At 43.3% G+C, this 17,519-nt stretch overlaps 1 protein-coding gene across 4 annotated transcripts in view; it reads left to right on the forward strand.

The window, feature by feature from the left end:
• The window catches only part of VTI1A (vesicle transport through interaction with t-SNAREs 1A), a 345,054-nt gene that overhangs the window by 276,250 nt on the left and 51,285 nt on the right, over positions 1 to 17,519 (forward strand). The gene's annotated exons all lie outside the window — the stretch shown is intronic.

Consider the following 17,519-nt stretch of genomic DNA (forward strand, 5'->3'; position numbering starts at 1 on the left):
AAGCAAGCCTCAGGAAAGGATGAATTTAATACCACGTACCTACAAAGGTGGGAGTTGATCTCTAACTACCCGCATTGGTTAGACATTTGCTTTGAGGTGTTAAAGTGCTTGCAGGTGGCAGACTGCTTCCTTTGCTCAAAGATGAGTTTTCGTGGTGGTAGAGCAGGCAGAGGTCAGACAGCATTCCTTGCTGTCTACCACTTACCTGGTCTTATCCAATCAGGTACCAGGTACACCCCCCCTCTTTTTGTATAATTTTTAACACCTTTATTGTGATATGATTCCTGTATAGTGAACTACACATATTTCAGGGGTACAGTTTGATGAATTTTGATAGATGTATGTATACACCAATGAAACCACCACTATAATCAAGATAGCTAATGTCCCCCTCCCCCCCAAAAAGATAGCTAACGTTTCCATCACTTCCCGTGAGGTGTAAATTTCTAATTCACCAGGTACATCCTTAACTACAGCTAAAGAGTTCTTTAAATTCTGAATTCAGAGAGCAGGCAAGTCTCTCAGGTTCTGAAGAACCAAAGTTACAGTGTCAGCGTGATGGCGCACGGGTAACGTAAGGAACTATAAACTGGAAACAGGACTAGAGAAACCACTAAGTGGGAAGCTTGTGGGTGTTAATTACCAACCCCTGCCCCACTGGGCTGCGGTGAGGCCCGTGGCCAGGAGCTACCAGGGCTGAGCCCCGTCCAGCCCCAGCCAGGGCCTCCTCCTCAACTGTCACACTGATTACATTTTGTCCTCTAAACCACCCCCAATATGCCCTCCTGGTTCGTGCTCTTTGAATTACACTGTCAACTACTCTAAAACAGAGTTAATGTCCTTATTACAGAGGTGTCTCCGTCTCACCAGCTACAATTCCAGAAAGAATAACCCACAGATGTCTTCCACTGCACTTCTGTTGTTCTAGCACTTTCTGAACTTTGTACTTATTGGAGAAATCTTTGAAAATACTGAAGGTGTCACTCTCCCTCAGCGGGAATATTCTTTGGGAAAATTCCCACCAAAAATGTATTTCCTCCCCTGCTAGGGCAGCCAGGGTTTATAAGGTCTGCTTGCTTTGAGTAGGTAAAGAGCAGCTTCCAGACTGAATGTCTCCTTCACTTAGTAAACCATGGATTGTTTTCTGTGTCAGACTGTCCAACTCCAGTATCAGTGTATTGGGGAGAAATAACTACTTGGTGTCTGCTTGGTATCTACTGTTTACCTCCTTAAATTCCACGTCCTGGGGGTTGTGGTTGCTTGGCGGTCTCAGTGCAGGTTTATTCTTGGTCCTTCATTTCACTGATGTGAACTTTGTCCCCCCAACACTCACTTTTTTTTTTGGTATGCTAGAGATCTGTGGTTTGTGGACTCTGAAACTGTATTTTACAAATCAATGAGTTAGGCATGTGAACTGAAAAGGTTTTTTTTTCCCTGATTTGTACATGTATTTTACAGAAAGTTTCTTAAAATTAAGTCAGTTTATTTTTTCTTTTATTTTTCTTAAAATTAAGTTTAGTTATACATTGTGGGGAAAAAAATCACCTTTTAAAAAGATAAGATTATGTAAAACGGACACAGTCCTAAGTCAGTGGCAATATATGGACAGTCTACCTGTAACATAGACAGAGTACAATGTATGGTCAGCTGTTAGACTTACAACTTATTTTTGCAAAAAGAATTCCTTTGCCAGGTTTATATACATGAGAGAAATAACCAAGGAGCTTCACTCTTTTAAATATAATAAGAATATAATTCTTAATCCCATAACCAGAAAGAATTAATGTCTCCAAGCCACTTTTCTCAACTTTGGGTGGGAAATGAGTTGAATTTTTTTTTCTCCTAGAGTTGCTATTCTCAGACTGGTAGACAGTGTGCAAATCCTAGAAAGAATTTATTCTGTTTAAAATCTGAGCATTTTCGCTGAGATTAACTGTGCACTGTTGAAACCAAACCTGTAATTATGGTTATCTAATAGTTTGATAGCATGCCATACACTATTTGCAAGGAATTTTTTTCTATCACTTTTTTTCATTGCTCATTCAGAAATACAATTCAGTGATGAAAATTAGCAATTTTCCCTTGGTATGGGAAAAGAGACTATGAAAGGGCAAAATATACTTTTCCCCCAGATTTGTGTTCTGCCTACCCAGAGTTGAAGTGGCCAGAAACAGAGTATGATCATTCTTCATGAATTTATGATATAAAAAGAATTTCATATTCCTTTTTTTTTTTTTTTTGAGGATGGAAAAGCCTCAATTTCAGTCTATATCCTTGACCTCTTGGGGATTGTAAAAGAGGAAGAGAACCCAGGAAGAAACCCTTTAGGTCAAAGTGAAACAAAGCATCAGAGAATTTCCATCCATCCTTTCCAGGGTCAAGTCTAAATCTGTAACAAGAGCTCTGAACACAGCACAGGTAGGAATCTAGGAGCCAGGGAGAGATGGAGCACATATGGTGATTTGATATAGCCTCTGTTGTTATATACATGTACAGGCTGGACCACCAGAGAAAGTAGGGCTGGCGTTCTGTTTGGGCCACTGCACTTCTGGGTAGATAAAACTTTGGGGAAAAGAAGAGCCAAAAGCAGTAACATAGACATTCCTTGAGGGGATACAACCAAGGGGGAAGGAACTGTTTACTTCTCAGGAAGTTATGAAATCTCATATGTAAAACACAGTCATATTTTTGCCATTACTTGATTTAATACTCCAGGAACTTAGTCCAAGCCAGCTGTGACTCTCGGGCTGCCCTGCTCATTAAAATCCATCCCTGCTTTGGATTCAGACCCGCTTCCCCATTGCTGGCTGTCACCTGGCCTGTTGTCCCTAAGTCGACTCCATGTAATTCAGGCATGTGCCTGTGCGGTGCTCCCAAGAAGTTTCCTTTTACTAGCCTATGGTATACCTACAGAAGTGAAAGTTCACTGTAGAAGTTTTGGAAAATTCTGAAAGTACAAATTAAAAATACATGCCACAATAATTCTATCACCTGTACATTGTGCCACTGCTAACACAGGAGGAATATAAAACTTTTATTATTTTTTAAGCATTCAAACTAATCCTGAAGATTCCAGGAGCAGAGCTGTCCAGACCCTTGTCCTTGAGGCCGAAGGTCATATCTTCTCTGTCTCAGTGCTCTGGTCGCTGGCCCAGCTGGCCCAGCATGCAGGAGACACACTGTGTATGTAGCATCCACACACCTGAGTTTCCAGAGGAAGACTCTCGAATAGGTCCAGGAAAGAAATGTGTTCATACTTTTTCTCAAAGAGCAACTATAAAATAGATTTCTCAATGATGACCTTTTTCTGGAATTGCCTAGAAATGTCAAAAATGTGTTCATAAATGATTTGGGGCCCTGGGGTTGAAAAGAATGTAAGACGTCCCCAGGACTCTGCTCAGAAGAGAAGTTTACTTAAAATTCTGTGGCATATCTTTGGCTCCCAGGGCAGGAAGATGCCTGCTTGGGACAGCGGTCTCCCAGCAGATGAGCTGAGCCCCAGGCTGTTTCAGAAGGGCCAGGATCTGCCACGGCGGCGGCCTCACCACCTACCTGCAGTGTTTGATTCAAAGTGGCTGTGGTTTGCAGAGGGGTAGTGGAGGGGCCGGGCTGTTTGGTCTCCAAGCCCCCTAACCCACCAGGGCTGATACATGGACCATATGTCCCTGCACAGAGCAGCGCCCATAAACAGATTACAGAACTGCCATCCGTTAATCCCCAAACAGTTTTCTGTCATTTAATTAGAAAATTCATCTTATTTTGCCTCCAGGCCTTGTAACCTTATTGCATTTGCACATATTTCAAAATGTTTCAAGTACTGACCAGATAACATTAATGAATATATTAGATAGGCAAACGCTTTTAAACAAAAAATAATAAACATACTTGTGTGTGTATGTTAAAAAAAAAAAAAAACGTTAATTCCGTCTGGAGCCAAACAGGTAATTTTCCCTTCAGCATTTTCTCAGTCAGCTAAGACAGGTTGGCCTGGGAGTGCAGTCAGCCTGTCTGCAGACTCCGGCTCGACACGCATACCAGGGTCAGAGCTGCTTCAGAAACAGACAGGGAGAGATGATCTGATTGGCTCAGGTCCAGAGCGTGGTCACAAGGGCTTCTTTGATGAAAGGGTCCTTGGTAAGCCCTGTACCAAAAGCAGCCTGCCACCCTCCTTTCAAAGATACCCATTTAGAGTAATTCCCAGAAAGGAAGGGGGGAAAAAAACAGCGAGAAAAAGAGAGAGGGAAGAGAGAGAGAGCGCACGCCAAATTACCGCAAGAATAATTATGCTCCCTGGCATAGAGAGGGGCGAAAAGTTATTACAAGTAAACTGCTGGATGTTGAAGTAGCTAGTTGGCAACTCGGCAAGAACATAAGGAATGTGCAATTAAGCTCATTAAAACATCATCATTATGCTTATCAATCTTTTTCCAGAAGGGGCGGGGTGGAGCCGTGAGTTAAGGCATGACAGCTTTTGCAGATAAAGATCCGGGACTACCTCTTGCTTCTCGGCAAACAAAATCAGCTATGCTGTTCCACGCAGCCCTCCCAGTTGCACTCCCATGGCAGTGATGCCTGCGCTCTGGGAGATGCATCCGGGAAGCTGGCTCCTCTCAGCTGTCATGCTTGCCTGGGATGTGATCCCCATCAGGCAAGCAAGTCTTTATTAATCACCTACTGTATGCCCAACACTGGTGTTCAGGGAAATTCAGAAATATTATACATGATGTGAGTCTGGCCCTCCAAGCACTGCTGGCTTAGCTGGGGAGGTGAGACCAAAGTCGTTCATTCATTCATTATGCAAAAAATATGCGTCGAGGGGCTGCCGTGTGTGGACACTCTGCTGGATGCTCTGGGTACCAGGATGACCAAGGAGGACACGGCCCCCGCCCTCACCACCCCGCAGAGTCAGGCAGTGATGCAGAATTGCTGTGTGACTAGGGCTGGGAGGGGAAGGTCAAAGTGTAGCGTAGCACAGAGTAGAAGTAACTACTCCATACACAACTTGCTCGTTGTCCACGTTTAATTTTACACTTCCTGAGGAGCTCTTTTTTTTTTTTAATTCTTTGTGTGTTTGTTTGTTGAGGGGGTGGTGAGAATTAGGTTTATGTATTTATTTTTAACGGAGGTACTGGAGCTTGAACCCAGGACCTCATGCATGCTAAGCACACCCTCTACCACTGAGCTCTACCCTCCCCTCTCCCCAGGAGCTGTTTTGACTCTCTTTTGCTGTCATTTTTCTCTTTCTTCGCTGCTCTCAATTTTTAATGGCATTTTAAACATGAAAGTGGTTTTTGATGAAAATGAGTCACATAACAGAAAAATATAAAAAGAAAATTAAAAATCATCCATAATCTGAAGTTCACCCAAAGACATCCGAGCCTGTTTCCTTATCTGTAAAAGAGTAGTTGTGAGGATTAGATGAAGTGCTTAAGACTAAGGTGCCAACCCAGGGCCAATTTTCAATGAGTATTTTTGGTAGTTGTTATTATTTGTAGTATGTACATTTCTCTTTAAAACCTGAGCAGCGTGTAGGCCTCCTTGCCTAGCGTTTTGTCGTCGCTGGAGCTGAGCTCACCAATGAGACCGTGACTGTAAGCGTGGCCTCAGAGATGACTGGCCCTCTGTGCAAGGCTCCTGCCATGCCTTCCGCTGGTAACTACGCTGCTTCCCCCGGCCTCCTGGCTATGGCTGGGGAGCTGTGGCATCTGATTGGTAGAAATGCATCCTTGGTTGGGAGCCAAGTTAAGCTAAGGTGGGAGGGAAAGATAAGCCTAAGGAAATGCTGATGTGAAGAGGTGTGACTGGAGAAACACCAGTGCCCTTCAGTTCTGGAGGGAACCAGCTTGAACTTTAATTCCTGGTTTGATCAAGGTAGTGTAAAAATGGACCCCAAAGGTCTTTAGATGGAAAACTAGGTTTTATGTTTCACATATTCGCTGTAGTTAAAGCCAAATGTTCATTCCACTCAAATTGTGTGGGTGGATCACTTTCCTCCCACTGTTAAGTATCGTGTTTTTAGCTGCTAATAAACTTAATAAAATCCATTTCTTATTTCCCCTAGTGTATTAAGTTCGTTCACATGCACTGCTGAACCAATGCTTAGTGACACTGAGTTAGAAAGTATTTTTGTTGGACAACAGACACAATTCAACTGCAAAACACTTCTCAAAAAGGCTCCTTTTCTCCAGTCTCAGGCTGGCAACGAGTCATCTGAATTCAGGGAATCCTCCCAGTCAACCCCCACACCTATACAGAATATGAAGGAATTCTGTTATATTGGTTCAAGAAGCAGATTCAAAGGAACTGCATGCTTTTCTCCACCTATGGCAGTTCCCACCTGTCCCCATCCTCCCCCATCCCCAAACTCCCATTGCTGCTAGTGGCCCCATGTCTCCTCACTGTCCCAACCCTCCAGGGCTGCCCAAATGGGAAGAGTCAGGGAACGTTTCTGTGGTCTAAACCACCCCAAATATTCTCAGGGTGCTTGATGATTAAATGTTGGCGCTGTAATCAAGTAAAACAAAAACTCACTGCTGAGAAGTGAATGTGGAGAGCAGGGTGGGAAGTACTGGAGTCTTCTAAGCCTGGGTTGAAAAGAACTCGAAATAAAGAAGGGAGATCATGAAGCCATAGACAAGAAGAATGTGAGGAAGTCCACGTGAAGACATACGTAGAATCTAAAGGGGGAGCCGTAGACGTTTGACAGTTTCAGTAGTTCTGTTCTAAAATTTCAAAACGTGGTGCTGAGACCACCAGGATGCATTATGTTTGTGGTATGTTGATTGTTGGTATGTATGTGTTGGGCGGGGACTTTATTTTAAGAAAATCCAAAGAGTTGGAAATAATCCAGATGTTCATCAATCCATTCTATTGATTAAGTTCCCATTTGATTTAAGAATGCAGAGGTAGGACAGAACGCCCTTCCTTGTCAGTCCAGCTCCATTTTAGTGACAAGCAAACTCATTTTATATGTGAGCATTAATTTTTCTTTCTCTTAATGTCAAAAAAAGATAAAGCCAACCTCAGGCTTATGCATACCATGACTGTGTAAGTCTTGAGAAATCTGCTGCTTTTTTTGCAAAGTGATTGTGAGATGTCTTGGCTATCCTGTAAGGTGAAAACTAGAAAATGACGATGCCGTGCCCATGTTTGCTGAAGTGATCACCCCTCAGTTGTGTGGGGCTTATCTCCTGGTATAATCAGCATGGCCCTCTTAAGTAGGGCTGTCTTAAAAACCCAGATCTACCGGTCAGATTTGTTTTAATTTCAGTCTAACAGCTTTAGGATTACCCCTCAAGACTATACCGTCAGGCTTTTGTACAAACAAGGAGCTTACACAAAACTCCCATTATAATGGTGGCTTGAGGAGGGTGGGAAAGCCTTGTTTGGTTGATTGAGTTATGATTGTATAGGGAACAAATAAAGGCTTTCTTTCCTTAAACATAACGGTTATGTCTTGCTCTCACTAATAATGCCACGTATTCTTTGGCAAAATATTTACACAGCCTGACATTATTCCTAATGTCAATGCAATGTGTTACCTCTAGGTTGAAATCCAGTTTTAATCCTATAAGCTAGAAAAATAAGTTCAATTCTGCATAATTGAGTTTTGAAACTGTTGATTCTGTGTGTATTACCATTGATGGTTGATTGGTCGGTCTCTCCCTCCTCCTCCTCTGCTTTCTCTCCTCCCCCTTCTCCCCGTCTCTTCCCTTTCCCCTTCTCTTCCTTCTCTCTCTCTCTCCCCATATATAAGAATTAAATTGATTAGATGAATATGTATCTACCTCTCCATATGTATCTATACACATGCAACAATGTCGTTCACGCTGCAAGAAACTGTCTTACTTCCGTTCTCTGGGTATCTTCTCTGTGACCTCAATAAACTCTTTTACAATGAACTGATTTACTGGGGACCTGGACAATAGGATGCTTTCTCCTGCCTTCCTCCCCAAAGAAGTGCAATGACTGTTCTTTGACAGTTGTTACACTAGGTACATTATAGTTTTACCTACTAGATCTTAAAGTCTCTTGTAAGTAACATGGATTGGAAAGTTTGGGTGCTGGGGAGGTTATGCGATTTCAGCTGAGGGGTAGCCAAGCACTGGTGTTACAGTTGCTGTGGGTCTCATTTCAAATGGCCTTAGGGCTGCACCTTCTCCGCGGTTGCGCTGACAGCGTGCTGGAGCCAACGTGCTGCAGCCAGCGTTCCAGTTACAGCTCTACAGCTGCAAGGCGTAATGGCAGAGGCCAAAAAGGTACAAAGAAGTGAAACCAGAGGTGAAGTTTGACAAAACTAGGCTGAGAGCGTCCCCCCTCGGGAATGGAAAGCAGATAGCCGCCCAGAGAGCCATCCAGGAAGACAAAGAGAGGTTCCTATGAACTAGAATGGGAACCGTGGAGAAGGCTTTTAAAAGTGAATTTGCGACGACTTTGTTCCTGTGTCAGGCACTGAGTGGTATCTGTCTTCTCTAAATCCATCTTTAAACATAGTTAGGTTCTGCAGGTCTATTTGGCCAGGAGATTTGAATTAGGATATTATAGCTTCAACAGGACTCATTTTAATCAGCTAATTTGGCATTTTGAAAGCACTTCAGGTCATTGTAATTATGCTAAGGGTATTCAGTCATTAGCTCTCACTGTACCGATTTCTCATTACTCTCTACCTGGAATAGAGCTGATGACCGTGAGGCTCTCACTGCCTGAGACTGTGGCATCTTTTCACTCCCAGCTGCTCCCAGAATTGATGTGCGTGTTGGGTCCGGGCAACAGTGCCCTTTAGCTTTCAGAACCACATCTCCCACACCTGTAATGGATCAAGACATTTAACTATCACTAATCCGGCTCATCACAGCCAAAAGATCTGGGGGAAGGCTACACTTAAAAAAAAGAAAAACATTGAGTTACAGCTGGAGGTTGTTTTGCATCGCCTCTGACCCTCAGGCACCTCAAACTCATACCCAGACAGTGCCCGCCACTTGGCACCAGACTCAGAAACCTATCAGCGGTGCCGCTTTGGTTAGCAGAGAGGGAATGACTGAGCATATGACCTCTCGGTAGACTTTAAACATACCACTGGCCTTTGTCACAAGCCTCACGTCCAAGCATAGTTTTACACGCCCCACCTGCACGGAGGTGATGAGGTTGAACTGAGTTCTGGCTTCTCTTCCTGCTTGTTTGTACTAAGAGCATGTTGCCCTGCTTGGTAGCTTCAAAAAGTGAATTCAGTGGCGTGGTGGTGGGTAGGACGCTGCTTCACTGAGTTATGGGACTTCAGAGGCCTGTGGTTGGCCATTTTGTGCATTACATTGGGATAAGTTGTCTTTGTTTAGAACCTATTTTGTGCTAAAACCTCATCTCAATTTAGTTCTCAGGCACTGTTTTACTAAACTGTGCTACAAGGTCATTGCGTTTCTGCCTTTGACCTCCAGCCTCACTCTTTTACTGCCTACTGACTCCAAGAACACGTAATGAACTGGGTGCCAATTGGACACCTGTGCGGCGGCATTTACAACCCTCCCTGTGGCTTATTCCTTTGATTCATGCTCTAGCACCCTTTCTGGGAAACAGCATGCCAAGAATGTGTATGGTTTCAGAGAGAGGGAAAGGGAAAGACAGAGGGAAATGGTTTTAAAAGGTGCAGTTCTGCCTGCCAGTGACAGCATCTCTGGGAGCTATTTCAACGTTCCCAGTTGACTGATGCCCCACCTGCAGTATTGGGGAATCCACATGGCACCCTCAGGAATTCTTCGTTAAGTTTAGGGAGTTTTCCTCTTCTGTGCCAGGAATTCTTGGATGCAGTTTGCATGCACGTTATCAGTCACCAGCTACTTAATCCCCACCAGCTACTTAAATCCCCCTGTAGTGCTTGCGGTGTGGGTCATTGTAGCCAGCTGCAGGCAATTCTTGATTGTCTGTGGGAATGGAGAAGACATGCGCGTGGTTAATCCACAACAGTGTATAATGCAAAAGAATCATATTTTGAGAATTCTCTTTAGTTGGTTTTGTTTTTAGAAAACTGCTTTCCCTCCCTAGCTATATTTTACTTAAGCTAAACTTGGTGTTTCACATATTATATTCCCTGTGCTTATATGGAGTAATGTATTAGAAACAATTAGGAAAGTATAGGAGACTGTGAAGAAATAAAGATCACTTATAATCACGCCATTAATAGCCTTTTGCTGAATGTATGTCTTGGCATTTTTCTCTTGCTACAAACACATATAGAAATAACTTTTAAATTAAGTGGAACTTTTTTCACTTTTCTGAGTATTGTCACCATTGTTCCATTTCTGTTCGTTCCTCAGAATCATGTTCATTAGCTGCATGGTGTTGGTGTTACGAATATACCACAATTTGTTTACACACATGCCTACTGATGAACATTTGCATTATTTCAAAATTACAGTTACTGACAGTGTCACAGTATCCAGTCTTGTTCATCCAGTAGAACCAGCGCATACATGTCCTAATGTACCCTTAGAGTTCATGATGAAGGATACCTTGCCAGGTCATTTTCAATTTTCAGAACAATGCCAAACCGCAGTCCAGAAAAGCTGCACAAACGCGCATTCCTACAGCAACAATTGCCTGGAGTCCTTGCTATTGTAATTGCCTCTCATCTTCACTAACCTGGTAAGTGGCAGGGAAACGGCATCACATTGTTTCGCCAGAGTCTTTGTTTACTAGTTGAGATTGAGCACGTTAAAATATTTGCGACTTCTATTTCTTCTTTTGTAAATACATGTTCATCTCATTAGCTCATTTCTCCTATTATAGTTATTTTTATTTTTAAATGTTGCATGTGTTTATTTTTAATTTATCGAAAAATGTTAATTGAATACCTGTTGGGTGCTAAGCACTGCTTGGTGCTGGGAAAACAAGGGTGAGAAGGAAGACACCGTTCCCGCCCGCAGGATGGTGGGGGAAACAGACATTCGTGAAATAATCACACACACATGAGAATGTAGTGGTCATGAATGCCATGAGGGAGAGCTTCACAGGGCTGCAAGACTATCTTGGCAAGTGCTTCTCAAATGTCAGTAGACATCGGAATCACCCGGAGGGCTTGTTAAAACAGATTGCTGGGCTCTGACCCCAGAGTTTCTGATTCAATAGGTCTGGGGTGAGCCTGAGAATTTGCATTTTGCAGCAAGACCCCAGGTGGTGTCGATGATGCAGGTCCAGAGACCACAGATGGAGAATCTCTGGTCTAGAGTTTTCACTGAACAGGCAGGTTTCCTGAAGAAGTGATTCTTGAGATATGAATACATTATCCAGATGTTCCTGGCATAGACAGAGCATATGCGAAAGCCCTGTGGTAGGAGGGAGTATGCAGAGAGCATGAACTGGTTAGGCCAGTGTGTCTGGAGAGGTAAGAGAAGGAAGCAAGAGGTAGGAGATTAGGCAGAACTGGTAGCCAGGGCCACAGCATACAGATGCAGGAGGATGAGTTAAGGAATGTTTAGGAATTTTGATAAGGTTGAGCATAAAGGGAAACCGTTAGCAATAAGGGTATTTTGTAGAAACAAAAACAAAGTAAAAAATTGACTATAAAGTGATGCACCAAGTGTGTAAGCTATAAACAATGAGAAGCTAGTACTTTCAGAGATAAACATTATTATTCAGGGTTACTTGAAATTTCTGTTTATAAACCTTACTAAATTCCATTATGAGCTGGTTTATGCACTTAAGTTCAAATGTAATTTTAGACTTAATCATTAGAAAGAGGCTCTTTTTGTAAGCAGCTGGTATCAGATTCTTACCTGCTGGTCGCTCCGGGCAACTTCACCAAAATGTTGCATTCAAATTAATATCCAGTGGGAAAATCAGGACCAAGATTCCCATGGGCAAGAAGAAAGTGTTAGTGCCCTTCAAAGAGGAGAGAAAAGGACTTGCTCCAGATGAACGAAAAATGCTCAAGGGATCCGTAGTCCTTAGGATTAAAACCTCTCCTTTGATTCCTGTCCTAAGGAAGAGAGGAAGTGGTATCTTTGAGCAAGGATACTAGAAAATGTTCCTGTGGACTTCATCAACCTTTTCCTTAGCTGGGGGGAAAGGAAACTTAAGATAGTCAAGGATTCTAAGTGGTTATAAGTGTTTTTAAGAAGTTGTGAGACTGGTTTAGTGGCAGGTAATTGGATGAGCTGGAAGCCAAGGGTTTCTTTCTTTGAAGCCATAGAGGGAAAAAAAATGATTTAGATGCTTTGTGAGACACAAGGCTGGGGGGAAGCTGCTCTCCTACCCTGGAAATGTATTTCCTGATGGACAAGACCCACGCGAGTTGTGGTTTAGTAAGAAAGATGTAGTGGTGTTGCATTCCACTGTTAGTTCTTTAAGTCTTGCTCCATCTATGTTACATAGCCTTCATAACAGAATTTAAAAGCTACTAATATCTCAGTCATTTGTTCTTTCTTTTTTTTTTTTTAAGGGAGTTGCTTTCCATCAGCGTCCCAATCTGTGGTTTCAGCCTGACTTTTCAAACAAGGTTGTAATGATTATAATAGAACTAGTAGCTAAAATTTATTGAGTGCTTACCGTATGCCAGGTACCGCACTAAGCTCTTTATAGGTCTTGTCCCGTTTTAATTTGCACAACAACCTTTGGGGTTAGTACTTTTATCTTGTCCTGTTACAGGTGGTAAAACCAAGGCCCAAAGGCACACTAGTAAGTGGGGGTTTAGGGATTTGAATCCAGATGGTCTGGGCAGAGAGTCCATACTCTAAACTGTTTGGCCATCCTGCCTTCAATGTCTCGTCTTTCCCTCAGGGCAGCAAACCCTAGCTGCAGACTTAGTGCCTTTTCACTGCTGAGTATGAAGTAAAAGCTGTCTGATCAAAAGCACAATAGAGAAACCATTCTAACCTGTTGTCCTCGTCCTGAAAACAGGCAGCCATCAACTGACAGCAGAGTGGAGTATGCCGGAAAAGCCCTCCTGGGGGCAAACACCCTTTCCAGTTAAACGCGTTTGTTTAAGGGTATTCAACTAAGGGGGCCTGCCTACCTGCCTGCCTTTCTTCCCTCCTTCTTTCCTTCCTGTGTCTCTGTATTCTCCCAATTTTCTTAGTTATAATGAAAAAATTAGTAAATTAAAAAAATTGAAGATCAGTGGGAGAGTTATCCAACTTGTTCTAAACTCTAACTCCCTACAAGTGTGGTGAGATAGTGTAAAGCCAAGAACATTCTGGGCAGTCAGCCCCTTCCGGGGACCAGTCTGGTCATCAGGCACCTTCAGGGGAGGGTGACTCGCAGGTGCCTGGGTGACTGTTGGTTCTCATTTTACTGAATCCAGCAAAGCAGGAGTCCATAGGGCAGCTGCAGAATGTCTGGTGGGATGAGGATGCAGTATCTGTTGGGGTCCTGGTCTCCCCCAGATGCTCAGATAAAGTGCATGGCCATGCTTTGTGCCATGAGCCATGGGACACTCATGTCACAAAAGCTACTTTTGTCACATATCACTTCCCCCCTTGCGTCCAGATGCCTTTCCTGGGACCTCCGTGACCCAATCCCTTCCTCCACCCCAAACCCATGTGATAGGTGACCTCCAGGACAAACCCGGCCACCTTCAGCCCCTCTCTGTCCCTACTCCAGTCTTCACATCCTATTTTGACCTGCAGTGGCTTGCAGCTCCCTGCAGATATCTGAAAAGAGAATGAAGTGATTTACATAATTAAAACAAATTGCTTGACGAGTGTGAGAATCCATTGTTGTGCTATAATGGAATGATTTAGATGCTTTGTGAGACATGAGGCTGGGGGGAAGCTGCTCTCCCACCCTGGAAATGTAATTACAGCTCCACAAAGCTCTTTCTGGAGAGACGTGGGGGCATTTAAAGCAGGACATGGCAGTTGTCTCTGGGAGAAAGCGTAAGACCGAAATAGAAGACTCTTAACCTCTCAAGTCTGCCTTCTCAACTTTAAGCAGGTGATGCAATTCCTAGAGCAGCTGCGGAAGCCTGGGGGGAACATTTGGTATCCCCCACTGACCATCTATCTACCAGTTTATCATTACAGTAGGGGATTTTTTTTTCTTTTTTTGCGTGTTTCCACCTTCTACCTCTATCTCTTCTAGTTCTCTGGTGCCACAGAGAAAGCATCTTTAAAACCACATTGGGATTTCAGATGAAAGACCAAAGGGACATGAAAACTAGACACCTAAATGCAATGTGTGATCCTTGACTGAATCTGGGAACAAGGGTGGAAGTGGGGGGAATCTGTAAATGACATTATTGGGATAAGCGGCAGAATTGGAATGCAGAGTGTGGATTTGATGTTCATATTATATCATTGTTAAACTTCCTGATTTTGGTAAATGTATTGTGGTAATAATGTAAAGGGGCATGATGTCTGCAACTGACTCTTGGATGGTTCCCGTGAAATACACATTTATGCAGGGAGAGAGAGTGGTAAAGCTTATGGGGCTAAATAGTAACAATCAGTACCTCTAGGTAAAGGATACAGGAGCTCATGTTATTATTTTTGCAACTTTCCTGTTATATTTGGAATTATTTCAAAATAAGTTTTTTTAAAAAAACCAATCATATTAGGAAGTAATTCTGGCTTTGTAGGACTGACAATGACTTGTTTCTTAAAAGAAAAACTGGGAGAACTAGAAAGGAGAAAGAGCATGCATGTGTGAAGTCAGGAGAGCTGAAATTTGCAATTAATTTTTTCCTTCAGTTTTTGCACAAACTGTAGAAAACAGAGAGGTGAAGGTGATATATATGAAGATGTGAAGAAATAGCAGGAAACATGCAAAACTTGTTTTTTTCTGGGCATAATCTTAGTAGGAAAGGAAAAAATTCAAAACAAAAACGCAAAAACAATGCAAAAACAAAAAAAATCAAAGTAAAATATGAACATCCTGACCACGACCGCGCTCTGCTGACTTTAGAACACAGAGCTGGCCTGTGGCCCACAGGGTGCGGCCAGCCCGGGGGCCTTGTGTTAAGGTTCTCACAACCAAGAAGTGAGCCCTTCAGGTGCCTGGAAGGACCTGCGCTTCCTCTGATGGTGTCAGGGAGGTTTTGTCATTTAATTTGCTGGAATTGTTTGTCTCCCCTTCTCATAAGGAAGAAAATGAGTTGACTTGGAGTCCAAATCTGTTTGGAATGTTGGATGAAACCATGGAATGTCCCTGTCTTCAGGTCTTTAGCAAGCTAGACTTGTCAGCTACAGTCTTCTAGTTTATACCTCGATGTACCCCCTCATCCATGTGTTGGAGGTCCTGGGCAAGTGGTGAGGGCTAAAAGCCCTCCAGCCCTCACTTAGGTTCCACTCTGCGTGTGCTATCGAGCATGAGGGCCAAAGTGGTATTCACAAGAGCTCTTCTTGCCTCTGACATTAGCACCAATCTCTGCATCCCACTGCTCTGTAGAGTATTTGGAAAGGTATATGGCGAGGTCCAGGTGGCTCACTTGTCTTTTACCTTCCTGTCGGAACACAACAACGCTTACAGCATAGCCTGGGAGGGCAAGTAGGACCCTGGTAAAGGATCCAGTTCAGAGGTGGCATCCTCAGAGGTCCATGGGGACCGGGTAGGTACCACAGCTGAGCGAAACAAGACAGGGGGTGATGACAAAAACTGGAGAGGGCGTGCCCTATTGAAAAGGCTTTTTAGAACCCATTTCACTGCTGCCATGGGGAGTGTGGGCCTGCTGAGGTCAGCCCTTCTGACTACTCCAGAGGCCTGAATTCTAGATTACAAATCTCCCTATTTGTACAGATTGGCAAGAATTTTTTTTTTAATTGAAGTATAGTTAATTTACAATGTTTTGTTAGTTTCTAGTGTAAAGCAAAGAGAGTCAGTTACATGTATATTCTTTTTCATATTCTTTTTCATTATAGGTTATTACAGGCTATTGAATATAGTTCCCTGTGCTGTACAGTAGGTCCTTGTTATTTTATTTATTTTGTATATAGTAGTTTGTATCTGTTAATCTCAAACTCCTAATTTATGCCTCCAGCAAGAAATCCTTTTAAAACAAATAAAAACTGAACAGACCAAACTAACACATCGGGCAGGTGAGATCTGGCCATGGGCTGCCAGTTGGCAACCTCTTACCTGGTCCAACCCACTCATATTACGTGTTGGATGGTTATATTCCACAAACAAGTATTGGACTCCAACAAGGTACTGGCATCCAGAGAGGGCAAGTGACGGGCCTCCAGTCACACTGCAAAGCACACCGCAAGTTAGTGGCAAAAGTGAGCAAGGCATCAGGGTGTTAAAGTCATACAGGGAGTGTTCTGGTCTGACATGACAATGAAAATTTGGCTAAAAGATGCAGCCTCATGAACAGGAGTAATTGATTCCAATTTTTTTAAAAGAAAATTAATTCGATCATTAAATCTCGTAACATCCTACTTCTGTCTCATGTTGATAGAAATACCTTCTTAACACTCACTGAGTACATTTCTTCCTAACTACAGATAAACTGGTTTTCAGAACAAATAGGTGCAAAGATGTAGTGTCAGCTACAAGCACTGTTGGGGAGAAAAGTACCTCTTACCCCCCATTTTTAAATAATTTATTCCAGAAATAGACTGAATGGATAGGACTTCTCTCGAAAGAAGTTTCTAGCTCTCGCAGGGAACACTTTGGAATGGAGAGGCCTTCAGGACTCCCCAGACCCCAGGGGAAGGGAAGGTTTCCATGCACACACACTGGCCCCCTCTCCAGGGCAATGTCACATGTTCACATGTAACTCAGGCCCACATGTGCCCAGATTTCGGAGTCAGATGGACATGGGTTCAAATCTAGGATCTGCCACTTATGAGTTGTGTGTCCTTGGATGATGGACCCAAACTCCTTCAGTGTCTTCAGGTTTAAATGGAGATAAGAATGGTACCTACCTTGGAGAGCAGATATAAAAACTGAACGAGATCAGTTCTGAGCCCCACTTAACACAGAGCCTGGCGTGTGAAGTTCTCATCACCAGTGCCCCTTCTCTGACGCGTGGAGAAAGCAACTTTGGAAATGGGCCACATACCTGCCCAGAGGGGACCCTCCACATACCTGGAGAGGGGGCCAGTGTGTGTGCATGGAAACCTTCCCTTCCCCTGGGGGGAAGGGCTTGCCCACTACACAGCCAAGCAGCCACACCACCAGCGCAGCTCCTAAAGCAGTCGTGGTTTTGGCTGTTTCAGGGGGGGTTGGTAAAGTTTTATATAGATACAATTCACATACCCTTCAATTCTCCCATTTAAAGCACATAATTTAATGATTTTTAGTAGCTTCATAGATGTGTGCAAACATCGTCACAGTGGGTTTTACAGCATCTTCCTCACCTCCAAAAGAAACCCCACAACTTAGCTACCACTCCCCAATCTTTCCATCCCCTCAGCCCTAAGCAACCACGAATCTACTTTCTCTATAGGTTTATCTGTTCTGGACATTTCATATAAATGGAATCATGTGGTATGTGATCTTCCATGGCTGGCTTCTTTCACTTAGCGCCATGTTTTCAAGGTTTGTCCACGCTGTAGTACTTATCAGTACTTCATTACTTTCTGTGGCCG

The sequence above is a fragment of the Vicugna pacos genome, chromosome 11 (assembly GCF_048564905.1).
Source record: "Vicugna pacos chromosome 11, VicPac4, whole genome shotgun sequence".
NCBI classification, from domain to species: domain Eukaryota; kingdom Metazoa; phylum Chordata; class Mammalia; order Artiodactyla; family Camelidae; genus Vicugna; species Vicugna pacos.